The sequence below is a fragment of the Oryctolagus cuniculus genome, chromosome 7 (genome assembly GCF_051225735.1).
Source record: "Oryctolagus cuniculus isolate XC-2025 breed Fujian yellow rabbit chromosome 7, ASM5122573v1, whole genome shotgun sequence".
Lineage (NCBI taxonomy): Eukaryota > Metazoa > Chordata > Mammalia > Lagomorpha > Leporidae > Oryctolagus > Oryctolagus cuniculus.
The window spans coordinates 125,451,228-125,478,406 of record NC_142873.1 but is presented as its reverse complement, the minus strand read 5'-3'; the positions used below and the strand labels follow the sequence as shown (position 1 = coordinate 125,478,406).

The window sequence follows — 27,179 nt, the reverse complement described above, 5'->3', positions numbered from 1 at the left end:
ATGGGAAGTTTTCAGTGTAAATATCCAAACTAGAGAACAGAAAGACAAAACAACAGAAAATAAGGAAAAAAACATAGATAGATAAGGAAACACACTATACTTTATACAAGCAAAACTCCATCGAATGTGTGAGAGAATGGATAATAAGGGTGTGGGCTAGCCATGGAAGAAACATAAAATTGGAGCATGCTGGATTTATGGACCTGGGCCCATGAAGTAGAGAGTCTACCTTCAGTGTTAGGCATCCGGAATTTTAAAAGGGCACTAGCAGTTTGCTTGGTTCACTGAAACACAGATTAAAAGATGACCCAAGAGGAGCCAGTTGAAGATTCCAGTCTCCCTTGATTTAACAAAGAGAGAGTGATTCAAACGCTTAGGGAAATGGAAGTGCTAGAGTGGATTTTTTTTAACCTAAAACCCACTCCTCACACTGGGTCCAGAAGACAGCCTTTCCACAATACTCTGAGAAATCAGTTTCCTGAAGGCAGTCCTGATACCCCCGGAGCACTCCACAGCTGTCTCTGAAGGGCAGACTTTATAGTGTGAACCACAGTAACTCATTGGAAAAATTAAATGCAAGAGGAGTAATTAGATTCCAGGGCGGTAGGGGCCAACCAGTGGCCACAACATCCAAAGGTCAGGTGGATATCATTATTGTAACTGACAGGAGAAGTTAAACAGTAATCAAAATAGCCTGACATACATAGACCTGTGGCATTGTCTAGTTAATCACAGTGTTCCTAGAAATGAAATAGGACTTTATTTACATAAGCATAAAAATTTAGGCTAAGCAACAAAAAGTTTAAGTCCAATAATAAAAACAGAAACATGGCTCTTGCATTAATTCCCCGACTTGAGCCAGTTTAAAGATGCAGAACTTACAGTTTTATCTGGGATCTGACTTTTGGGGTCCAGTGTGTCCCTGAAACCATTCTGTGGTTATTTTCCCAGTTCCATAGTGCACAATTGGAATAGATATCCCTAGTGGTTGGCAAAATCCCTAATTTGATTTAGTAACCAGGGCTATTGCAGTAGAAAAGACCAATTGGAAGGCGTTACACCTGCGTCTACCCAACAACTGTAAGTAAAAATCTATAGTGTGCCTCTTGGGTTGGGGAGGATAAAGGAACTGGGAAGATTAGTGTCATTATCAAGGTCTTAAAAGATGAATATCCTCATTATTCAACTCTTATCTGGAGAGTTGAGAGAGATGGATTTTGGAGATCGACAGCAGCCTAACTAAATTGTGACTCCAATGGCGGCTGCTTTACTGGATGTGGTTTCATTGCTTGAGGAAATTGACACACCTCCTGGCACATGGTAAGCAGCTCTTGATTTAGCAAATGCCCCTTTCTCCACACCTATCCAAAAATAAACACCAGAAACAGTTTTCTATAAGCTGGCAAGACGAGCAAAGCACCTTCACTGTCCTACATCAGGGATACATCAACTCTTCAGGTTTATGTCACGACTGAGTTCTAGAGATCTTGACTGCCTTTCCCTTCCACAAGATATCACACTGGTCCTTTACATTGATGGCACTATGCTTAGTGGACCTAATGACCATGAAGCAGCAACCATTCTGGACTCATTGGAAAGATATTCTCATGTCAAAAGAGTGAGAAATAAATTTGATTGAAATTCAGGAATTGGCACCTCACTGAAATTTCTATTGGCCCAGTGTTGTGGAACGTGCCATGATAGCCTTTATAAGGTGAAGGTGAAGTTATTGCATTTGGTTCCTTTTAAAACCAAAAAAGAGATACAGCGCCAGGTGTATCTATTTGAACTTTGGAGGCAACACAATCTCCATTTCGGTGTTTTACTCCGGCCCATTTATCAGGTGACCTAAAAAGCTGATGGTTTTGAGTGGAGCCCTGAGCATGTGAAGGCTCTACAACATGTCCAGGCTGCTGTGTGAGATGCTCTGTCCTTTTCGCCTATGATCTGGTAGATCCAATGGTACCTGAGATGTCACTGGCGGATAGGCATGCTGTTTGGAGATTCTGGCAGGCCCCTATTTTGGATCATGGCTCAGGCCCTTCAGAGTTTGGAGCAAGAGGCTGCTTGCATGAGCAACTGCTTTCCATTTGAAAGACATTTGTTGGCATAAATTATTACTGCTGAGATAGTCTGGAGTGTGGGAGGAGGGAGGGTAGGTGAGAAGTATCATCATGTCCCTAAATCTGTATATATGAAACATATGAAACTTGAATACCTTAAATAAAATTTTAAAAAGAAATAATCTGATAATAATTTGATTTTATTTCCTTGTTTTAAAATTTATTGCTTTATCTAGGCACTCAGAGGATTTTTTTTCTTTTACTTTAATGTCCAGCAATATTAATTGCACGTGTCTTGTGCTTGGTTGCTTGGGTCTGTATTCTCTTGTTTATAGACTGCTTAGTCAACATATAGATCAAAATGATTTTTAATTTAATGATAGTTTTAAAAAAATTTATAGTTTCAGGCCGGTGCTGTGGTGTAGCCGGTAAAGCTACCTCCTGTAGTGCCGGCATCCCTTATGGGCACTGGTTTGAGTCCCATCTGCTCCACCTCCAATCCAGCTCTCTGCTGATGTGCCTGGGAAGGCAGCAGAAGATGGCCAAGTGCTTGAGCCCCTGCACATGGGAGACCTGGAAGAGGCTCCTGGCTCCTAACTTCGGATTTGCCCAGCTCCAGCCATTGCGACCATTTGAGGAGTGAACCAGAAGATGGGTCTCTCCCTCTCTTTCTCTGTAACTCTGCCTTTCAAATAAATAAATAAACCTTTGAAACAATTAATTTCTAGTGTTTTTTCTGCTCTATTTGTTTTAACATTTCAAGGTTTACTATTGTGCATATTTTACATCTTTGCCTGTATTTACTAGTTCTTATATTTTAAAAAAAATTCTTATTTCTTTAATTTGTGAGAATGCATTGTCACTTATTTCTTGCTGGTCATGTTGTCCAGTGAATTTGGCTTAGCTAACTAGTTTCTCTATCATGATGTGGAGAAATGGGTGATAGCTTTTATTTATAACTATCTTCTTTACCACTCATTGTGCAGTCCCTTTGCTTTCAGCAAGCATATTGGATGATCATGTTTTTTTTTTTTTTTTTTTTTTTTTACAGGCAGAGTGGACAGTGAGAGAGAGAGAGAGACAGAGAGAAAGGTCTTCCTTTGCCGTTGGTTCACCCTCCAATGGCCGCCGCGGCCAGTGCGCTGCGGCCGGCACACCGCGGCCGGCGCACTGCGCTGATCCGATGGCAGGAGCCAGGTACTTATCCTGGTCTCCCATGGGGTGCAGGGCCCAAGCACTTGGGCCATCCTCCACTGCACTCCCTGGCCACAGCAGTGAGCTGGCCTGGAAGAGGGGCAACCAGGACAGAATCCGGCACCCCGACCAGGACTGGAACACGGTGTGCCGGTGCCGCAAGGCGGAGGATTAGCCTAGTGAGCCGCGGCACTGGCCTATCATGTTTCTTTATCTGGTGGAGTGACTCAAATCTTCATTCATGAAGAATTTGGTTATTGTAGTTTCACATTAACCTTAACTACAGGACATATTCATAGTAAAAAATACCATGAAGGATTCCCTGTATTCCAAGTATGCTTTCCAGATCTGTCACCCTAACCACCCCGACCAACACTGCAACTCCCTTCTTAGCTGTCCACTCAGGTGTGAGGAGTTCATAGCAGCCAGATAACTAGAAATCTTCTAGTTCAACAGAATCACTGTCGTATCTCCCGAAAGGGCCTTCCTTCCTCTGGGTCAAAGGCATATAGACTAGCAGAGCACAAAGTCATGGAAACAGAAAGCAAAAAATTTCACTAGTGGATTACTAGAGGTAATGGTGAGTGGACCACTCCTGATTCCACCACTTAACTCCTGGACCTGTGGATCCTGGAGAAACAGTACCCTATATTAGACCCTGCGTCAGGCATATACAATCTTCTAGGGAACTCTGTCCCTGCTCTGCCTGGTGTCGTCACTTAGATGGCACTATAACTGAGACTGCAGGAGGCCGTTCCATGGTTCTATCAAGCCAGCTGCTTCAGAATGGTGGGAAACATGGTGAAACCAGTGGATTCCAAGAGTGCAAGCCCATTTCTTTGGCTGTGAAGTGAGTTGTCTGATCACAGCAATGCTGTGCAGAATGCCATGAAGATGGTCATAGATATGTTAGTACACTCTGTGCACTTTGAATATATTATCTCATTATCTCTGTTCTCCCTTGTTTTTGATAACAAGTAAACTTTTAAGTGTGGTTCCCTTTTATGTGATAAGCCTTTTTTTCTTTCTTCCTGCTATCGAAATTTTATTTGTATCTTTCAGTAGTTTGACTATAATATGTGGATCCTTTTGTGTTTATCCCATCTGGAGTTTGTCAAATTCCTTCCATGTGCAGATTTATATTGTCCGGAGTTCCTGTTTCAGATGGTAAAATATTTGCTACACAATTCTAAGTGTGCCAATTCTTTCATCTACAGGGTCAGTTCTCTATTGAGTTCATCTAGTAAATTTTTCATTTCAGTTATTTTACTTTTCACCTCCAAAATTGCCAATTGCAATGATAATTTCTCTTTCTTTCTCTCCCTTTCTCTTCTACCCCCCCCCATATTATAATTCCATTCAGAAATGCAACAAATACCTAGTCTAAGGGTATTTATAAGGGGATAATACATTTTAATCTGTCCTTATAGTATCATAGTTTTTATTAGTTATTGACAATTTTCTAAGTTGTTTGTACTAATTTATTTTTAAATCAAGAATACATGTATTCCTATTTCCCTAAACAACCATACAAACTTGATGCTTTTAAACATGTGCTACTCTGATAGCAGTAAGATGAATTATCATTGTTTTGAATTTAATTTATCCTGAATAGTGGGTTTTAAGAATATTTTCACAAGGGCCAGTGCTGTGGCGTAGTGGGTAAAGCTGCTACCTGTAGTGCTGGCATCCCATATGGGTGGCAGTTTGAGTCCCGGCTGCTCCACTTCCAATCCAGCTCCCTGCTAATGTGCCCGAGAAAACAGTGGAAGATGGCCCAAGTCCCTGGGCCCTTACACCCACATGGGAGACCTGGAAGAAGCTCTAGGCTCCTGGCTTCGGATCGGCCCAGCTCCAACTGTTGCAGCCATTTGGGGGAGTGAACTGGCAGATGAAAGACCTCTCTCTCTGCCTCTGTCTTTCTGTAACTTTGTCTTTCCAATAAATAAATACATCTTTTTAAAACAAGAATATTTTCACATATTTTATTTGCTTTTATTTTATAAATAAATTTTCCTTGGTTCCATGACTTGTGATAATTGCTGTGAAATATTAAATCAGATAATCATCATTAAGATTTATGAGATAATAACTATTATTTAATCTTCCAATTCTTAAAAGATGTGCATTAAAATTGTGCCAAGGAGCATAGAAGTGTATGTTTTTATTTTAACATCTTTAAATATTGCCTTCACAGATTTCAAGACTTTTTAGTGCATATGTATTATACAAAAACTTCAAGGATGTTTTGATATATGGCTGCTATCTTTCTTTTGCATTTGGTTTTATCTTATGTTTTATCCATAATAATTACTTTTTTTTCTTTCTCTTCTTTTTTTATGTTTCATTTTTATTTATTTATTTTTTTCTTTTTTTAACTTTTATTTAATGAATATAAATTTCCAAAGTACAGCTTATGGATTACAATGCCATCCCCCCCATAACGTCCCTCCCACCTGCAACCCTCCCCTTTCCCACTCCCTCTCCCCTTCCATTCACATCAAGATTCATTTTCAATTCTCTTTAGATACAGAAGATCAGTTTAGCATACATTAAGTAAAGATTTCAACAGTTTGCTCACACACAGAAACATAAAGTGAAAAATACTGTTTGAGTACTAGTTATAGCATTAAATCTCAATGTACAGCACACTAAGGACAAAGATCCTACATGAGGAGTAAGTGCACAGTGACTCCTATTGTTGACTTAACAAATTGACACTCTTGTTTATGGCCTCAGTAATCACCCTAGGCTCTTGTCATGAGCTGCCAAGGCTATGGAAGCCCTCTGAGTTCACCAACTCTGATCATATTTAGACAAGGTCATGGTCAAAGTGGAAGTTCTCTCCTCCCTTCAGAGAAAGGTACCTCCTTCTTTGATGACCCGTTCTTTCCACTGGGATCTCACTTGCGGAGATCTTTCATTTAGTTTTTTTTTTCCCCCAGAGTGTCTTGGCTTTCCATGCCTGAAATAGTCTCATGGACATTTCAGCCAGATCCGCATGCCTTAAGGGCTGATTCTGAGGCCAGAGTGCTGTTTAGGACATCTGCCATTCTATGGGTCTGCTGTGTATCTCACTTCCCATGTTGGATCGTTCTCTCCCTTTTTGATTCTATCAGCTAGTATTTGCAGACACTAGTCTTGTTTATGTGATCCCTTTGGTTCTTAGTCCTATCATTATGATCAATTGTGAACAGAAATTGATTTACTGGGACTAGTGAGATGGCATTGGTACATGCCACCTTGATGGGATTGAATTGGTATCCCCTGGTATGTTTCTAACTCTACTGTTTGAGGTAAGTCAGCTTGAGCATGTCCCGAATTGTACATCTCTTCCCTCTCTTATTCCCACTTTTATATTTAACAGCGATCACTTTTCAGTTAAGTTTCAACACTTAAGAATAACTGTGTATTGATTACAGTATTCAACCAAAAGTATTAAGTAGAACAAACAAAAAAAGAATACTAAGAGGGATAACATATTAAGTTGTTCATCAACAGTCAGGGTGAGGGCTGATCAAGTCACCGTTTCTCCTAGTGTTCATTTCACTTTAACAGGTTTCCTTTTTGGTGCTCAGTTAGTTGTCACCTATCAGGGAGAACAAGTGGTATTTGTCCCTAATATAAATATATTTTCCCACATATATTTGGTGTAATTTCATAGTATTTGTCTCTGTATTTCTATATTTAAATATCTTAAATTTTGGTTGTCTTTTTAAATATCATAGATTTGAGAGTACTTTTAACTAAGTCATAAATAAGTCATAAATATAATATTCAATTACTGATATATATTTATTTCTATTTTCAGAGAGTTTCTTCTAAATTACTCCTTAGATTATTGGTTTGATTCTCTTTATTCCTCTAACTTATCTTCTGATTGTGTTTCCACCTTTTTTGGAGTAAACATAGCTCATATTAGAGCTACAAATATAAGCAAATTTTAATATACAAATATTTTCGCTCTCCATGTGGCAATTATTTGGTCAAGTGCAAAACTGTGTAGCCACAATGATTTTCTTGAGGTCTTAGCATATTATGCCAGCATAATCTCTCTCTGCAGAGTTTCAGCTGGGATGCTTGAAGCTAACCCATTTGAAGGAAACCTGTTCAGGAAACTAAAGTTATTCAAGGCTTGCAAATTCAAATCTTACTAAAGGCAAGGAGTTGAGATGTGAACATGCTGGAGAACATAATGATGTCTGCTATGCCAAAGATATTTTCGGAAAAATGAGAAGCACTTTTAATTTAGAAATCAATGCACTTGCATTCTGTAGCTTAAATCAATAAGAGGGGGAAAAATGCTAGGAGGACGTCTGCAAGAAAAAGAAAGACATTCTAGATAAGGTCCTGATTTAACTTGCATATAATTTCTTTGTTACTTAAGTTAATAGGTACACACTTGAAACTATAATAAAAGAATTCTCTCTGTATAGTGACTTGCTATATACTGTGTTTTATGGGTGAAGGCTATTGCATACAAAATGGTATTCATTATCACAAGATACATCAGAAATTGCAGGGGCTCTGTGGATTTTCTTTTTTCAATTTTCTTAAATATTCTTATGCGTCTTTTTTATTTTTTTAACTTTTATTTAATGAATATAAATTTCCAAAGTACAGCTTATGGATTACAGTGGCTACCCCCCCATAACTTCCCTCCCACCTGCAACCCTCCCATTTCCCGCCCCCTCTCCCCTTCCATTCACATCATGATTCATTTTCAATTCTCTTTAGATACAGAAGATCAGTTTAGCATATATTAAGTAAAGATTTCAACAGTTTGCACCCACATAGAAACACAAAGTGAAAAATACTGTTTGAGTACTAGTTATAGCATTAAATCACAACGTATAGCACATTAAGGACAAAGATCCTACATGAGGAGTAAGTGCACAGTGACTCCTGTTGTTGACTTAACAAATTGACACTCTTGTTTATGGCATCAGTAATCACCCTAGGCTCTTGTCTTGAGTTTCCAAGGTTATGGAAGCCTTTTGAGTTCACCAACTCTGATCATATTCAGACAAGGTCGTAGTCAAAGTGGAAGTTCTCTCCTCCCTTCAGAGAAAGGTACCTCCTTCTTTGATGACCTGTTCTTTCCACTGGGATCTTACTCGTGGAGATCTTTCATTTAGGCCATTTTTTCCCCCAGAGTGTCTTTGCTTTCCATGCCTGAAATACTCTCATGGGCTTTTCAGCTGGATCCGCATGCCTTAAGGCCTAATTCTGAGGCCAGAGTGCTGTTTAGGACATCTGCCATTCTATGAGTCTGCTGTGTATCTTGCTTCCCATGTTGGATCGTTCTCTCCCTTTTTGATTCTATCGGTTAGTATTTGCAGACACTAGTCTTGTTTATGTGATCCTTTTGACTCTTAGTCCTATCATTATGATCAATTGTGAACAGCAATTGATCACTTGGACTAGTGAGATGGCATTGGTACATGCCACCTTGATGGGATTAAATTGGAATCCCCTGGTATGTTTCTAACTCTACCGTTTGGGTTAAGTCAGCTTGAACATGTCCCAAATTATACATCTCTTCCCTCTCTTATTCCCACTCTTATATTTAACAGCGATCACTTTTCAGTTAAGTTTCAACACTTAAGAGTAACCGTGTATTGATTACAGTATTCAACCAAAAGTATTAAGTAGAACAACCAGAAAAGAATACTAAGAGGGATAACATATTAAGTTGTTCATCAACAGTCAGGGTGAGGGCTGATCAAGTCACCGTTTCTCCTAGTGTTCATTTCACTTTAACAGGTTTCCTTTTTGGTGCTCAGTTAGTTGTCACCAATCAGAGAGAACATATGATATTTGTCCCTTTGGGACTGGCTTATTTCACTCAATATAATGTTTTCCAAATTCCTAACAGGGATCACTTTTCAGTTAAAATTTAAACACCTCAGAATAATTGTGTGTTAATCACAGAGTTCAACCAATAGTATTAACTAGAACAAAAAAATACTAAAAGGGATAAAGTATTACATTGTACATCAACAATCAGGACAAAGCTGATCAGGTCACTGTTTCTCATAGTGTCCATTTCACTTCAACAGGTTTCCCCTTTGATGCTTGGTTACTTGTCAGCAATCAGGGAGAACATATGATATTTGTCCCTTTGGAACTGGCTTAATTCACTCAGCATGATGTGTTCCAGATTCTTCCATCTTGTTGCAAATGACCGGGTTTCATTGTTTTTGACTCCTGTATAGTATTCTATAGAGTACATGTCCCATAATTTCTTTATCCAGTCTACTGTTGATGGGCATTTGGGTTGGTTCCAGGTCTTAGCTATTGTGAAATGAGCTGCAATAAACATTAAGGGGGACTCCGTTTTTTTGTTTGCCAACAATAAATCCCACTTGGTCTGGGTGATGATTTTTCTGATGTGTTATTGCATTCTATTGGCGAGAATTTTATTGAGATTTTCATACACAGCAGACCCATAGAATGGCAGATGTCCTAAACAGCACTCTGGCCTCAGAATCAGCCCTTAAGGCATGCAGATCCAGCTGAATAGCCCATGAGAGTATTTCAGGCATGGAAAGCCAAGACACTCTGGGGGAAAAAAACCTAAATGAAAGATCTCCGCGAGTGAGATCCCAGTGGAAAGAACGGGTCATCAAAGAAGGAGGTACCTTTCTCTGAAGGGAGGAGAGAACTTCCACTTTGACTATGACCTTGTCTAAAAATTATCAGAGTCAGTGAACTCAGGGGGCTTCTATAGCCTTGGCAGCTCATGACAAGAGCCTAAGTTGATTACTGATGCCATAAACAAGAGTTTCAATTTGTTAAGTCAACAATAGGAGTCACTGTGCACTTACTCGTCACGCAGGATCTTTGTCCTTAGTGTGCTGTACATTGAGATTTAATGCTATAACTAGTACTCAAACAGTATTTTTCACTTTATGTTTCTGTGTGTGAGCAAACTGTTGAAATCTTTACTTAATGTATGCTAAACTGATCTTCTGTATCTAAAGAGAATTGAAAATGAATCTTGATGTGAATGGAAGGGGAGAGGGAGTGGGAAAGGGGAGGGTTGTGAGTGGGAGGGACGTTATGGGGGGGATGGCATTGTAATCCATAAGCTGTACTTTGGAAATATATATTCATTAAATAAAAGTTTAAATAAAAAGAGATTTTCGCATCTATTTCATCAGGGATATTGGTCTGCAATTTTCTTTTAATGCTGCATCATTCTCTGGCTTAGGGATTAAGGTGATTCTGGCTTCATAGTAAGAATTTGGGAGGATTCCAGCTTTTTTATTGTTGTGAATAGTTTGAGAAGAATTGAATTAGTTCTTCTTTAAATGTCTGGTAGAATTCAACAATGAATCCATCTGGTCCTGGACTTTTCTTTGTAGGGAGGGCCTTTATTGCTGTTTCAATTTCTGTTTCAGTTATGGGTCTGTTTAGGTTTTCTATGTCTTCCTGGTTCAATTTAGGTAGGTTGCATGTGTCCAGGAATCTATCCATTTCTGATAGATTTCCCTGTTTGATGGCATACATGTCCTTGTAGTAATTTCTGATGATTCTTTTTATTTCTGTGGTGTCTGTTGTTATGTTTCCTTTTATATCTCTGATTTTATTGATTTGAGTCTTTTCTTTTTTTAGTTAGTTGGGCCAATGGGGTGTCAATTTTGTTTATTTTTTCAAAAAACCAGCTCTTCACTTGGCTGATTTTTTGCAATTTTTTTGATTCAATCCTGTTGATTTCTTCTCTGATTGTAATTATTTCTCTTCTCCTACTAGATTTGGGTCTGGTTTGCTGAAGTTTCTCTCGATCTTTGAGATGCGCTGAAAGCTCATTTATTTGGTGCCTTTCCAATTTCTTGATGTAGGCTCCTATTGCTATAAACTTTCCTCTCAACACTGCTTTTGCTGTATCTCATAAGTTTTGGTATGTTGCACTGTTATCCTCATTTACTTCCAGAAAGTTTCTGATTTCTCTTTAGATTTCTTGAATGACGCAGTGTTCATTCAGCAGCATGTTGTTCAGTCTCCATGTGTTTGCATATACTCTAGGGATTCTTGAGTTGCTAATTTCCAACTTCATTCCACTGTGGTCTGAGAAGCTGCTTGGTATGATTCTAATTCTTTTGAATTTGCTGAGACTTGCTTTATGGCCTAGTATGTGGTCAATCCTAGAGAAGGTTCCATGCACTGCTGAGAAGAATGTAAAATCTTTAAATGTAGGAGTGAAAGTTCTGTAGATTTCTTTTAGATCCATTTGGGCAATAGTGTCAATTAAATCTGCTGTTTTCTTGTTGATCTACTGTCTGGTTGACCTATCTATTTCTGAGAGTGGAGTATTGAAGTCCCCCAGTACTATTGTATTGGAATCTAAGTCTCCCTTTAAGTCCCTTAACATATCTTTTAAATAGACCGGTGCCCTGTAATTAGGTGCATATACATTTATAATAGTTCCATCTTCCTGTTGAATTGAACCCTTAATCATTATATCGTGCCCCTCTTTGTCTCTCTTAACGGTTTTTGTGGTAAAGTTTATTTTGTCTGATATTAATATGGCTACACCTGCTTTTTTTTGGTTTCTGTTGGCATGGAATATCTTTTTCCAACCTTTCACTTTCAGTCTGCATGCCTCTTTGTTAGAGAGATGTGTTTCTTGTAGGCAGCAAATAGTTGGGTTGTGTTCTGTGAGCCAGTCAGCCAAACGGTGTCTTTTAACTGAAGAATTCAGACCATTAATGTTTAATGTGACTATTGCTACATAGTGACTTTGCCCTGCCATTTTCCTGGAGATATTTTCTAGTATATGCTTTGAGCTTCCCATGCTCTTTTACTGGTGGTTTTTCTTCCTTTACCTTCTTTCATATTGATGGCCGTGTTTCTGTGTTTCTGAGTGTAGCAGATCTTTAAGTATCTTTTGCAGGGCTGGACGAGTGGCCACAAAGTCTTTCAATTTCTGTTTGCTATGAAAGGTCTTTATTTCACCTTCATTCACAAATGAGAGCTTAGCAGGATATGATATTCTGGGCTGGCAGTTTTTCTCTCTTAGTACCTGGGCTATATCTCGCCATTCCCTCCTAGCTTGTAGGGTTTCTGATGAGAAGTCTGCTGTGAGTCTAATTGGAGATCCTCTGAGGGTAATCTGACGTTTCTCTCTTGCACATTTTAGGATCTTTTCTTTATGTTTCACTGTGATGAGTTTAATTACAACGTGTTGTGGTGAGGATCTCTTTTGGTCAAGTTTATTAGGGGTTCTATGAGCTTCCTGTGCTAGGATGTCTCTGTCCTTCTCCAAACCTGGGAAATTTTCTGCTAGTATCTCACTAAAAAGGCCTTCTAATCCTTTCTATCTCTCCATGCCTTCAGGAACTCCTAGAACGCGAATGTTGGGTTTTTTAGTAGTATCCTCTAGATTCCTGACAATATTTTTTAGATTTCTAATTTCCTCTTCTTTTCTTTGGTTTGACTATACTTTCCTGTTCTATATCTTCTAAGTCTGATATTCTCTCTTCTGCTTCACTCGTTCTGTTTTTAAGGCTCTCTAATGTGTTTGTCATTTGATCTATTGAATTCTTCATTTCATTATGATTTCTCAACGCTATCACAGTTTCATGTTCTACTAGTTGTTTCATTTCGATTCCTCCTTAATATTTCATTTTCATGAGAGAGATTTTCTATCCTGTCCATTAAGGATTTCTGTAGTTCAAGAATTTGTTTTTGAGATCTTCTTAATGTTCTTATCAATTTTTTGAGATCTGCTTTTTGCATTTCTTCTTTCTCATCATCTTCATTATCTTGAATTGGGGTATCTTTTTCATTTGGGGGGCATCATTGTGTCTTCCTTGTTCTTGTTACCTCGGTTTCTGCCTTTGTTTGGCTTGTGGAGATATTCTTTTTTTTTTTTTTTTTTTTTTTTGCTGTGGTGCTTTTTCTCGTTATACTATGACTCTAGATTAAGTGGAGTGTCTGCTTTTGATGGATCCTTAGAGGCTGTGATGGGTGTGGCCAGAGAGCTCCGTTTGGTTCCTCAGGGTTAAGGTTGTGCCAAAGGTGACTCACCCAGATTGTTCTCTCGCTCGCTCTTTTTTTTTTTTTTTTGACTCAGTTGGGAAGTAATTCCGCACAGCTGAGTGGAATTGAGGGTAGTTGATGTATGAAATCTGGCCCCTGTGGGTATTCGTCTGCTCTACCCCTGGGACCACACAAAGAATTTATGCAGCCCTCAGTGTGGTCTCAAATTTCTCTGCAGTCTCTCACTGGGTTGCCAAGGTTACCGAGTTTGTGTACTTGGTGAGTTCTCTCCCGCCCCCTCAGATTTTCACTGCCTCAGTTCATTAGCTCCACACTTTCACTAGGTCCTAACCTCCTATTATTTCTCCCCACCAGAGTCAGGTTTTTCTGCTTGGCTGATGGCAGGCGCCACTTTAAGAATGTCCAAAATGGCGCCTGCCCTTTGTCTTGCTCAGCTTTGTAAGGTGAGTGGAGAGAGACGCTAGTGTCCGTGCCGGTTCCCCTTATTTATTTATTTTTTTTTTCTCTCCTCCAGTCAGCCTGGTGAACTTTCCCCAGCGGGGCTTCAAGCCTCGTTCCCTCTAGGCTCTTTCTGCCTTTCCCCACCTATGTCTTGGGTTACCGAGGTTTTTATCTCACCTCCCCTTCCAGCGCTGGCACACAGACTCTGTGGCTGGGCTTCCACACGGTGGGCAACCTTGCTCTCCCCGTAGGTCCTCCATGTCACATCCACTAGATCCGGAACAGTTTCCTCTGCAATTTTTTCCTGAGCCTTTTCCTGAGACTACAGTAACTCCACTTTTATTAAACTATCTTTTCCCAGACTATCAGTACACGCCCTCACTATTCCGCCATCTTGGCTCTGCCCCCTTATACATCTTCTTGACATTCTTGAATGTGCAAAGTAAAAGACACAGAATTGCAATAATCAACTTTTCAATATATGAAAAGAGCTAAACTGATTCACTGAAAGGCGACAGAAGATCTAGCTACTGAAAAAGCAATGAAATATATCCCATTAAAATTTTGTAGATCTGAAAAAAACATGAAGAAAAATGCGTATATAGGGGCTGGTGTTGCAGCACCATGGGTCAAGCATCCCATATGGGCAGTGGTTCATGTCTCGGATGCTCCACTTCCAATCCATCTCCTTGATCATGGCCTCTCTCTTTCTCTCTCTGTAACTATGACTTTCAAATAAACACAAGTATATTTTAAAATATATAATATATATATGTATATGTCTATATATGTATGGCAATTATTTTGTTCTTATAAATGAAAATTGATCTGAGTACGGCAGTTGGTTAATTTTTTAAATCAAAAATTTAGCATATGGAGAATACCTCTCTCAGGCTCTCTCTCCATTTCCAATAAATAAAAAAGTAATAACTTAAAAATAAACAACAACTTATCAGCTAATTTAGGACATTTCAATTTATACTCAGTTTTGATTACATCCAATTTTGTCTGTTGCTACACACCTATCATATTAGCAAAGTGACACACATTAGTAGAGCCTAATGTGTGTGATTAGTAGAGCCTAAAGTCACCTAATGGTGACAAACAGAAAGGTGTAGTGTATAGATTCAATGCGATACCAATCAAAATACCAAAGACATGCTTCTCAGATCTGGAAAAAAGGATGCTGAAATTCATATGGAGACACAGGAGACCTCGAATAGCTAAAGCAATCTTGTAGAACAAAAACAAAGCTGGAGGCATCACAATACCAGATTTCAGGACATACTACAGGGCAGTTGTTATCAAAACAGCAAGGTACTGGTACAGAAACAAATGGATAGACCAATGGAACAGAATAGAAACACCAGAAAGCAACCCAAACATCTACAGCCAACTTATATTTGATCAAGGATCTAAAACCAATCCCTGGAGTAAGGACAGTCTCTTCAATAAATGGTGCTGGGAAAATTGGATCTCCACATGCAGAAGCATGAAGCAAGACCCCTACCTTTCACTGTACACAAAAATCCACTCAACATGGATTAAAAGCTTAAATCTATGACCCGACACCATTAATATATTAGAGAACATTGGAGAAAACTTGGAAGAATAGGTACCAGCAAAGGCTTATTGGAAAAGACCCTGGAAGCACAGGCAGTCAAAGCCAAAATTATTAACATTTGGGATTGCATCAAATTGAGAAGTTTCTGTACTGCAAAAGAAACAGTCAGGAAAGTGAAGAGGCTACCGACAGAATGGGAAAAATATTTGCAAACTATGCAACAGATAAAGGGTTAATAGCCAGAATCTACAAAGAGATCAAAAAACTCCACAACAACAAAACAAACAACCCACTTAAGAGATGGGCCAAGGACCTCAATAGACATTTTTCAAAAGAGGAAATCCAAATGGCCAACAGGCACAACTAGCCATCAGGGAAATGCAGATCAAAACCACAATGAGGTTTCACCTTACCCCAGTTAGAATGGCTCACATTCAGAAATCTACCAACAACAGATGCTGGCGAGGATGTGGGGAAAAAGGGACACTAACCCACTGTTGGTGGGAATGCAAACTGGTTAAGTCACTATGGAAGTCAGTCTGGAGATTCCTCAGAAACCTGAATATAACCCTACCATTCAACCCAGCCATCCCACTCCTTGGAATATACCCAGAGGAAATTAAATTGGCAAACAAAAAAATGGAGTGCACCTTAATGTTTATTGCAGCTCAGTTCACAATAGCTAAGACCTGGAACCAACCTAAATGCCCATAAACGGTAGACTGGATAAAGAAATTATGGGACACGTACTTTATAGAATACTATACAGTAGTCAAAAACAATGAAACCCGGTCATTTGCAACAAGATGGAGGAATCTGGAAAACATCATGCTGAGTGAACTAAGCCAGTCCCAAAGGGACAAATATCATATGTTCTCCCTGATCGCTGACAACTAACCAAGCATCAAAAAGGAAACCTGTTGAAGTAAAATGGATACTATGAGAAACAGTGACCTAATCAGCCCTTGTCCTGATTGTTGATGTACAATGTAATACTTTATCCCTTTTAGTATTTTTTGTTCTAGTTAATACAATTGGTTGAACTCTGTAATTAACACACAATTATGCTTAGGTGTTTAAATTTAACTGAAAAGTGATCCCTGTTAAATATAAGAGTGGGAATAAGAGAGGGAAGAGATGTGCAATTCGGGACATGCTCAAGCTGACTTACCTCAAACAGTAGAGTTAGAAATGTGTCAGGGGATTCCAATACAATCCCATCAAGGTGGCATGTATCAATGCCATCTCACTAGTCCAAGTGATCAATTTGTGTTCACAGTTGATCACACTGATAGGTCTAAGAGTCAAAGGGATCGCATAAACAAGACTAGTGTCTGCTAATACTAACTGATAGAATCAAAAAAGGGAGAGAATGATCCAACATGGGAAGCAGGATACACAGCAGACTCATAGAATGGCAGGTGTCCTAAATAGCACTCTGGCCTCAGAATCAGCCCTTAAGGCATGCGGATCTGGCTGAAGAGCCTATGAGAGTATTTTAGGCATGGAAAGCCAAGACACTTTGGCCAAAAAAAAAATACCTAAATGAAAAATCTCTGCGAATGAGTTCCCAGTGGAAAGAACAGGTCATCAAAGAAGGAGGTACCTTTCTCTGAAGGGAGGAGAGAACTTCCACTTTGACTATGACCTTGTCTAATAAGATCGAAGTCAGCAAACTCAAAAGGCTTCCATAGCCTTGGCAACTCATGATTAGAGCCTATGGAGATTACTGACGCCATATACAAGAATGTCAAATTGTTAAGTCAACAACAGGAGTCACTGTGTACTTACTCCTCATGTGGGATTTCTGTCCTTAATGTGTTGTCCAATGTGAATTAATGCTATAAGTATTACTGAAATGGTATTTTACACTTTATGTTCTGTGTGGGTGCAAACTGATGAAATCTTTACTTAATATATAGTAAATCGATCTTCTGTGTTTAAAGATAATTGAAAATGAATCTTGATGCGAATGGAATGGAAGAGGAAGCAGGATATGGGAGGGGTGCAAGTGGGAGGGAAGTTATTGGTGGGGGGAAAGCCATTGTAATCAGTAAACTGTACTTTGGAAATTTATATTTACTAAATAAAAGTTAAAAAATTATATGAGTTTAAAAAAACTTATCTACCAAAGAAATTTTCAGCAAGTAACTGCCATACTGGTGTCTGGATTCCAGTCCAGGCTCTGCTTCTGGATCTAGCTTCCTGATCATCCTCAGGGTGGGAAATAGCAAGTGACGACTGCAGTGCCTGGGTCCCTGCAACCCATGTGGGAAATCCAGATTGAGTTCCTGGTTCCTGGTTTTAGCCTAGCCCAGTGTCCTGGAAGCTGTAGGAGTTTGAAGAGTGAACCAGTGGATGGAAGATCTCATTCTCTCTCTCTCTTTCTCCTTCAAATAAAAATAAATAAATCAACAATTTTTTAAAATCCTGGAAAAACTAATCAAATATTTACATTTAAAAATAAGCCTCTGAAAATAAGGAAATGAGACTAAATTAATGAAATTAAAAGATTTTTTTTAATTTTACTGGATTTTAAATTTTATTGTCTTTTTTTTACTTTTTTTAACTTTTATTTAATGAATATAAATTTCCAAAGTACAGCTTATGGATTACAATGGCTTCCCCCCCATAATGTCCCTCCCACCCGCAACCCTCCCCTTTCCCACTCCCTCTCCCCTTCCATTCACATGAGGATTCATTTTCAATTCTCTTTATATACAGAAGATCAGTTTAGCATAATATTTATTTATTTTTGGATTGCATACAGATTCTCATGCAATTGTTCAAAAGTTATGATACATCCATATAATAAAAGCAGTTACACACATTAAAAAAAGAAAGTGTAGTCTTTTTAGATGTTGCACCATGCAGTCTGTAGTCCAAATCAATTAATGTATTGTGTTAACCTTCCTCCTCCTCCCTTCCCACCTAGAATTCTGAGAGAAGCACACAAGAAAAGTTTATAAAATCTCTGAGTGGCTAAATGACTCCTTCATTGATCCCATGAATGGGACACGGATGAGCAGCATAAACAGGTGCCCTTGCACCTCCATGCAGCTGGAAATAAGTCTGGTTTTTCATTCAGCTCCTCTGGTCTCCTCCACTGGGAGGCAGTTAAACTTCTCTGATGCTAAGCCTGCTCAGAATTCCACTGGATCAAGAGGGAAGTGTGACTTGACCTGAAAAATACTGGCTACAGGCTTTATTCTACTTCCCTCTGTGATTATTTCATCCCTGTGGAGACAGCGGTCGTGAAAGTGTTATCTTCATAGGGGAAGCTGAGTGCAAGGAAGACACATCGGCGTTGCAGCAAGGACATGCATCTGTCTCAGTTTCATCTCAATGAGTCTAGAGGTGTCCGAGTCCGGGTCAGTGTCCTGTGTGTGACCCTTCGTGGCCCAACATGGGAAATGACAGAGGCTTTGCACAGGTGAGCCCAGACGGAAGCTGACCTCCCCACAGCCAGTATGCAGCAGTTTCTGGAGAGAGCTGCAGTCCCCAGCTCAGTCTCCTACGCTCCGCTCACTTGCACATCCTCATTTGAGCTGGGAACCTCTTTTGGAGGCCTCTTTGTGGGGGCCTCACCTGAGGCGCTTCTCTGTCACCTCTGCGGAGGCTTGCACTTTGGGGAGTGTCTTGACATAACCCTCTTCCCTCTGACTCAGTGCATTTCCATTCCTAGCCCTTGCCTGTATCCCCTTGCCCCTTCTCCTACTTTATGCCATGGCAGGAACTTTTTGTAGCTAGATGATTTCCCCGACTTGCATTGCCCGTCAGCTGACTCTTGTCCAATTTACTTCAGAGGGAAAATGGAACATTGGGGAACAGGCACCCCTTTCCTTTTTGGCCTCTTACACTACTGAGTAAGAGGGAAAGGCTGTCAGTGTGGCTTGTCCAAATTGATCAATCCAACACCAAGCAAGATCCAATAGCTAGTCTAGAGAAAGCAAGAGTGAATGGACATGAAAATGAAAAGACAATGTAGATAATTTTTTTTGGTTCTAGGGTATGGGGGATTTTCTTTTTGCTTAGATAAAAGTAATATCTTTATATTGTCCATGATATTCATTGCCCATGGATATGCACCTTTTTTGAGGAGAAGAGCCCTCTGGTAATCCAAGCAGCATATAAACATTTAGCTAGCATATCCTTGTAAATGAAACTTTTTAGGACTGCAGATCACTGGTGGAATACAAAAATCCACTATTAAAATCATCCTTCTGGGTTATGGTTCTATATTCCCCTCCGTGTGCATAAGGAAGTTCTATTTGAAGAACAAAGCCAGGGCTCTTCTCCTCTGGGAATTAAGGGATGTTTCAAAGCTATACGGCCTTCTGTGAAAGCGGGTTCACGAAAGTGTCCTAGTCCAGCCCCTGTGGGCATTTACATGTTTCTGAAAGAGGAAACTACCATATAAAATTCTCAGTTCTGCCTTTGATATCAGAAAAGAAGAAGCCTTGCAAAGAGCTCAGTATAAAAGGGTATTTCAAAAAGTTCACGGAAAAATGGAACTGAAAATGAGGTGCATTTTTGTGCAAAACCTTTTAGAAACCAACTTATAGTTTTATCATATATACATTTTTTCATGAACCTTTTGAAGACCTGTCATACAGAAAACTTTAGTGAATGCTTGTGGAGGGAGCACAGCAGGGACTTCCACATTCACCTGGAGAGCGGTTGCAGATGTGCAGTCGGAGTTAAGACGGCATTCAAAGCACTGATGTTGGCCTTGCTAGAACCCCTGGGAGCCTCAAAAATGTTGCAACCAGGAAGCATTTATATAGGACATAGTCCTTTTTTCTTCCTCCAGGCACTGAGACACAAGGATGAGAATGTCATTCCTCTGGACATCTGGAGGTCTCTCGGAGGAATGATGCATCCGAGGAGTGGCCGTTCCCACTCCCACTTCCCTCTCAGTCTGAAGTAAATAAAGGAAGACAGCACGGCAATGAAGGCCATCAGCACACACAGGATCACACTCATATCTTCCAACCACATAGTATCCAGCTGGATAAGAAAAGAAGAAAATCAGGCTAGAAATGAGTTAGGTTTCACATCACAACATGAAAACAGGGAGGTGTCACCCTAGTGAGAATTTAATATGTATCACTAACTATCTTACAAGGATTTAGGAAGAATTAAACATGTATATTCACCTCAGTAACTGAGACATTGGAACAAACAATAAATTTCCTGTATTCATGCAGGTCTCTGGGACTTTTGGGGGTAAAATGACAATGATCTGTGGAGCTTATGGGGTGAAAAACAAATAATATCACTGAGACCCTTAGAGCCAGTGTTTGCACAAATGTAGTGGTGCTCTTCTGAAATGCCCTAAGTTAGGGAGAGATAAATGACATATTTACAAATCCAACAAAATTTGGCAAAGTTATGCTCTGACAAGTCCTGTGTGAAGAAGAGGTTCACAGAAACTGAGTTGTTAACTGAGAGCTTCCTCCAGGAGCACTGTACAGCATTATACAGTCTCCACATATGGTTGGAACTGGAAAGTATCACTTTCATTGACTCTACAGTCTGCTCATATTAACCTTTGAGTTTCTCTAGTGAATTTTTCATTTCACTTGCTGTATCTTTGAGTTCAGTTTCTCTTTTAGGTTTTCTACTTTTTTGAAAAACAAGAAACTCTGAACAGCTAAAGCAATCTTAACAGAAGCAAAGCTGAAGACATCACAATGCCAGATTTCAAAACATATTATAGGGAAATTATAAACCAAACATCCTGGTACTAGCATAAAACTAGATATATGAACCAATGAAACAGATTAGAACCCAAGTGATTAATCCACGCATCTACAACCAACTAATCTTTGACAAATGAGCTAAAATCACTCCCTGTAGAAAGGACAGTTTATTCAACAAATGATGTTGGAAAAATTGGATCTCTGCATGCCGAAGTCTGAAACAAGACCTCTGCTTTACACCATATACAAAAATCAACTCACAATTGCAAATGATCTAAACCGAAGACCTAAACCACTGAATTATTAGAGGAAAACATATGGGAAACATTGCAAGACCATTGTCTAGGCAAAGACTTCCTGGATAAGACCCCAGAAGCACAGGCAATAAAAGTAAAAATAGACAAATGGGATTACATCAAGCTAAGAAGCTGCCACACAGCAAAGGAAACACTCAACAAAGTGAAGAAGCAACGAACAGAATGTGGGAAAATATTTGTAAACTATACATCTGATCAAGGATTAATCTCCAGAATATACAAGGAGCTCAAGAGACTCAACAACAACAAAACAAACAAGCCATTTAAGAAATGGGCTAAGATTTAAACAGGCATTTTTTAAAGGATGAAATACAAATGGTCAATATACACATGAAAACATGCTCAGGATCACAAGCCATCGAGGAAATACAAATAAAAACCACAATGAGGTTTCACCTCACTCCACTTAGAATGGCTATCATCCAAAAATAAAAAGGTAACAAATGCGGTGAAGACATGGAGAAAAGAAATCACCCTAATATTCTATTGGTGGAAATGTAAACTAGTACAACTATTGTGAAAAAGTATTGAGATAGCTCAGAAATAGGAAAATAGATCTACCATATGACCTAGCTACCCTCCTCCTGGATTTATCCAAATGAAATAAGCATATGAAGAGTTGTTTGTACCCTGATGTTTATAGCAGCTTAATTCACGATAGCTAAGATATGAAATGTACACAAACTAATTACTGGATAAAGAAATGTGACCCCCCCCCACACACACATTATGGAATACCACTCAGCCATAAAAAAGAACGAAATCCTGTCTTTCACAATAAAAATGGTTGCAATCAGAGACCATTATGCTTAGTGAAATAAGCCAGTCTCAAAATGACAAATATCGCATATTTTATGGTAACCAATATTTAGACTACAAAGAAGTGAAGAATATGAGTGAAAGTGACGTCTTGATATTTGATCATCGTTTATAACCATTGTCTACACTCCTGAGCAACAGTGGTCTTTGTATTTACTGCTTTTTGAATTTATTTAGTGGAGGATTAAGCTTGTGATTATAAAGTAAATTGAAAGTATGTCATCACAAGAATTAAAAGAAAAACAAGAAAAGAAGGAAGTGAAAGGGAAGTATCATTATGTTTTTAAAACTGTGTATTTAAAATACATGGAATCTGTTCCCTTTATGTAAATAAATGTTTAAAAATTACTTTAACAACACCAAAAAGTCCACAAAGCACATAAGAATTTCATATATATTATATAAATAATTGTTATATCATTTTACTCTTTTCTAGTACTGATGGATGATGTGATGTTTTTTGTACTACTACTCTTTTTTATTTAAAAAATTTTTTTTGACAGGCAGAGTTAGACAGTGAAAGAGAGAAACAGAGAGAAAGGTCTTCCTTTTTCCGTTGGTTCACCCCCTAATGGCTGCTGTGGCCAGCGTGCTGTGGCTGGTGCACCGCGCTGATCCAAAGCCAGGAGCCAGGTGCTTCTCCTGGTCTCTCATGTGGGTGCAGGGCCCAAGCACTTGGACCATCCTCCACTGCACTCCCGGGCCATAGCAGAGGGCTGGACTGGAAGAGGAGCGACTGGGACAGAATCCAGCACCCCAACCGGGACTAGAACCTGGGGTGCCAGTGCCGCAGGTGGAGGATTAGTCTATTGAGCTGTGGCGCTGACCACTTCTACTCTTAATCTGCAAGGTTCAAGTACAGACTTTCTTAGAAAAAAATACAAAGGGCACTCCAACTTGGTTTAGTTTAAAGACCTTTGTGTCTTCATTTCACAGGAGAAAATTAATAAACAAAATATTCTGAAGTGTCCTGATCTGTTCTATAAGTTATGCATTGTGATTTTGGCTATAGTTCCAATTTACAATAATAAAGAATTATTATATTTTTCTAATCATTGCCTTTTATATACAATTTCCATGGGGACTTCAAAGATGGGTCAGACTTCAAATATATTGTGTTCAATTATCCCAAAATTAGGGGGGCGGAGCCAAGATGGCGGAATAGTGAGGGCGCGCACCGATAGTCTGGGAAAATTTAGTTTAATAAAAGGGGAGTTATGGTAGCCTCAGAAAAAAGAACCAGAAAAATATTGCAGAGGAAACTCTTCTGGATCCAGTAGTCGTGAATCGGAGGACCTACTGGGAGAACAAGGTCGCCCACCGCGCGAAAGCCGAGCCGTGGGACCGAGCCGCGGGACTGAGCCGCGGAAGCCGAGCCGCGGGACCGAGCTGCGCAAGCTGCAGGGTCTGCGCGCAAGTGCTCGAAGGGGAGTGTGCCACACAGACAACAGCGGAGAGACTTGGGACGTCCAGGGCTCCGAGTCCACACATCAGCGCTGGAAGGGGAGTGGACCTGCGTGGAGAGCGTGGGAGCCCACAGTTCGGGACACCAGCGGCAGACTCAACACACCAGCGCTGGAACGCGAGGTGAGCCGAACCTCAATAACCCGAGACACCGGCAGGCAAGCGGAGAGAGGAGACTAGAGGGAACGACTCCCCGGGGGGGGGGGGGGGACTTCACCAAGCTAACTGAAAGAGAGAGAGAGGGAAAAAAAAAGGTGACTGGTACAGACACGGGTTTCTCTCTCTCCGCTCACCTCTGAAGGGCGAGCAAGACAAAGAGCAGGCGACATCTTGGACATACGTCATAAGCAGAGCGACCTCAGGTCTGCACCGGCCCTGAGCCTAGCAGAAAAACCTGACTCTGGGCGGGGCGAATTAACAGGAGATTAGGACCTAGTAAATTTGTGGTGCTACTGAACTGAGACTGTGAAAAAAGAGACGGTGGGGGAGAGAACTCACGGAATTCACGTGAGCACTCTCCAGAGACGCTACAATTCCGTAACTTTGGCAACCCAGTGGGAGACTGAAGGAGACTTTGAGCCCACTCTGAGGGCCGAACAGATTCCCTGTGTGGTCCTTGGGAAAGAGCTTCCGATCTCTGGCTCCTGTGGGTATATCATTTGCCTGCTAACTACCTCCAACTTCGTTCAGCTGTGCAGAATAACTTCCCTTTTGAATCAAAAAAAAAAAGAGAGAGAGAGAGAGAGGTTTACCACGCCTAACCTGGGAGTGTCACCTTTGGCACACCAAACAGAGCTCTCAGGCCACACCCATCTCAAGCCCTAAGGCTCCATCAAAAACAGATAGTCCACTTAATCTAGAGTCATAGTATAACAAGAAAAAGCACCACAGTGAAGAAACCAAATATCTCCAATATGACAAATAACAAACGTAAAAACCAAGGTAATAAAAACAAGGAAGTCACCATGAAGCCCTCAAATGAAAAAGACACCCCAATTCAAGATTATGAGGATGATGACATAGAAGAAATGCAAGAAGCAGATCTCAAAAAATTGATAAGAACATTAAGAAGTTCTCAAAAACAAATTCTTGAACTACAGAAATCCTTAATGGACAAGATAGAAAATCTCTCTCGTGAAAATGAAATATTAAGGAGGAATCAAAATGAAACGAAACAACTAGTACAACAGGAAACTGGGATAGTGACTGAAGTGAAGAATTCAATAGATCAAATGAAAAACACAATAGAGAGCCTTACAAACAGAATGGGAGAAGCAGAAGAGAGAATATCGGACTTAGAAGACAGAGAACAGGAAAGGATACAGTCAGACCAAAGAAAAGACGAGGAAATTAGAAACCTAAAACATATTGTTGGGAATCTTCAGGATACTATTAAAAAACCCAACATTCGGGTTCTAGGAGTTCCTGAAGGCATGGAGAGGGAGAAAGGATTAGAAGGCCTTTTTAGTGAGATATTAGCAGAAAATTTCCCAGGTTTGGAGAAGGACAGAGAAATCCTAGTACAGGAAGCTCACAGAACCCCTAATAAACACGACCAAAAGAGATCCTCACCACGACACGTTGTAATTAAACTCTCCACATTGAAACATAAAGAAAAGATCCTAAAATGTGCAAGAGAGAAACGTCAGATTACTCTCAGAGGATCTCCAATCAGACTCACAGCTGACTTCTCATCAGAAACTCTACAAGCTAGGAGGGAATGGCGAGATATAGCCCAGGTACTAAGAGAGAAAAACTGCCAGCCCAGAATATTATATCCTGCAAAGCTATCATTTGTGAATGAAGGTGAAATAAAGACTTTTCATAACAAACAGAAATTGAAAGAATTTGTTGCCACTCGTCCAGCCCTGCAAAAGATGCTTAAAGATGTGTTACACACAGAAACAAAGAAACACGGTCATCAATATGAAAGAAGGTAAAGGAAGGAAACCAAGGAAGGAAACCTCACAGCAAAAGATCACAGGGAATTCAAAGCATATATTAGAACTTATCTTTGGCAAATGGCAGGACAAAGTTACCACTTACCATTAGTCACATTGAACGTGAATGGCCTGAACTGTCCAGTTAAAAGACACCGTTTGGCTGATTGGGTTAATGAACAAAACCCATCTATTTGCTGCTTACAAGAAACACATCTTTCCAACAAAGATCCATACAGACTGAAAGTGAAAGGCTGGAAAAAGATATACCAAGCCAACAGAAATGAAAAAAGAGCAGGCGTAGCCATCTTAATATCAGACACCATAAACTTTACCACAAAAACCGTTAAGAGAGACAAAGAGGGACACTACATAATGATTAAGGGATCAATTCAACAGGAAGATATAACAATTATCAATGTATATGCACCTAACTACAGGGCACCGGTTTATCTAAAAGATTTGTTAACGGACTTAAAGGGAGACTTAGACCCCAATACAGTAGTACTGGGGGACTTCAATACTCCACTCTCAGAAATAGACAGATCAATAGGACAGAAGATCAACAAGGATACAGTAGATTTAAACGACACTATAGCCCAAATGGATCTAACAGATATATACAGAACTTTCAATCCTACAGCTAAAGATTTTACATTCTTCTCAGCAGTACATGGAACCTTCTCTAGGATTGACCACATACTAGGCCATAAAGCAAGTCTCAGCAAATTCAAAAGAATTAGAATCATACCATGCAGCTTCTCAGACCATAAAGGAATGAAGTTGGAAATGAACAACTCAGGAATCCCTAGAGCATATGCAAACACATGGAGATTGAACAACATGCTCCTGAATGAACAATGGGTCATAGAAGAAATCAAAAGAGAAATCAAAAACTTTCTGGAAGTAAATGAGGATAACAGCACAACATACCAAAACTTATGGGACGCAGCAAAAGCAGTGTTAAGAGGAAAGTTTATATCAATAGGTGCCTACATCAAGAAATTGGAAAGGCACCAAATAGATGAGCTTTCTATTCACCTCAAGGATCTAGAAAACCTACAGCAAACCAGACCCAAATCTAGTAGGAGAAGAGAAATAATTAAAATCAGAGAAGAAATCAACAGGATTGAATCAAGAAAAACATTCCAAAAAATCAGCCAAACGAGGAGCTGGTTTTTTGAAAAAATAAACAAAATTGACACCCCATTGGCCCAACTAACTAAAAAAAGAAGAGAAAAGACCCAAATCAATAAAATCAGAGATGAAAAAGGAAATGTAACAACAGACACCACAGAAATAAAAAGAATCATCAGAAATTACTACAAGGACTTGTATGCCAGCAAACAGGGAAACCTATCAGAAATGGATAGATTCCTGGACACATGCAACCTACCTAAATTGAACCAGGAAGACATAGAAAACCTAAACAGACCCATAACTGAGACAGAAATTGAAACAGTAATAAAGGCCCTCCCAACAAAGAAAAGCCCAGGACCAGATGGATTCACTGCTGAATTCTACCAGACATTTAAAGAAGAACTAACTCCAATTCTTCTCAAACTATTCAGGACAATCGAAGAAGAGGGAATCCTCCCAAATTCTTTCTATGAAGCCAGCATCACCTTAATTCCTAAGCCGGAAAAAGATGCAGCACTGAAAGA

At 39.7% G+C, this 27,179-nt stretch overlaps 1 protein-coding gene across 1 annotated transcript in view; it reads right to left on the bottom strand.

The window, feature by feature from the left end:
* LOC100354698 (selection and upkeep of intraepithelial T-cells protein 1-like) overlaps positions 1-27,179 on the bottom strand; it is a 151,913-nt gene that overhangs the window by 4,269 nt on the left and 120,465 nt on the right. The window lies entirely within an intron of this gene.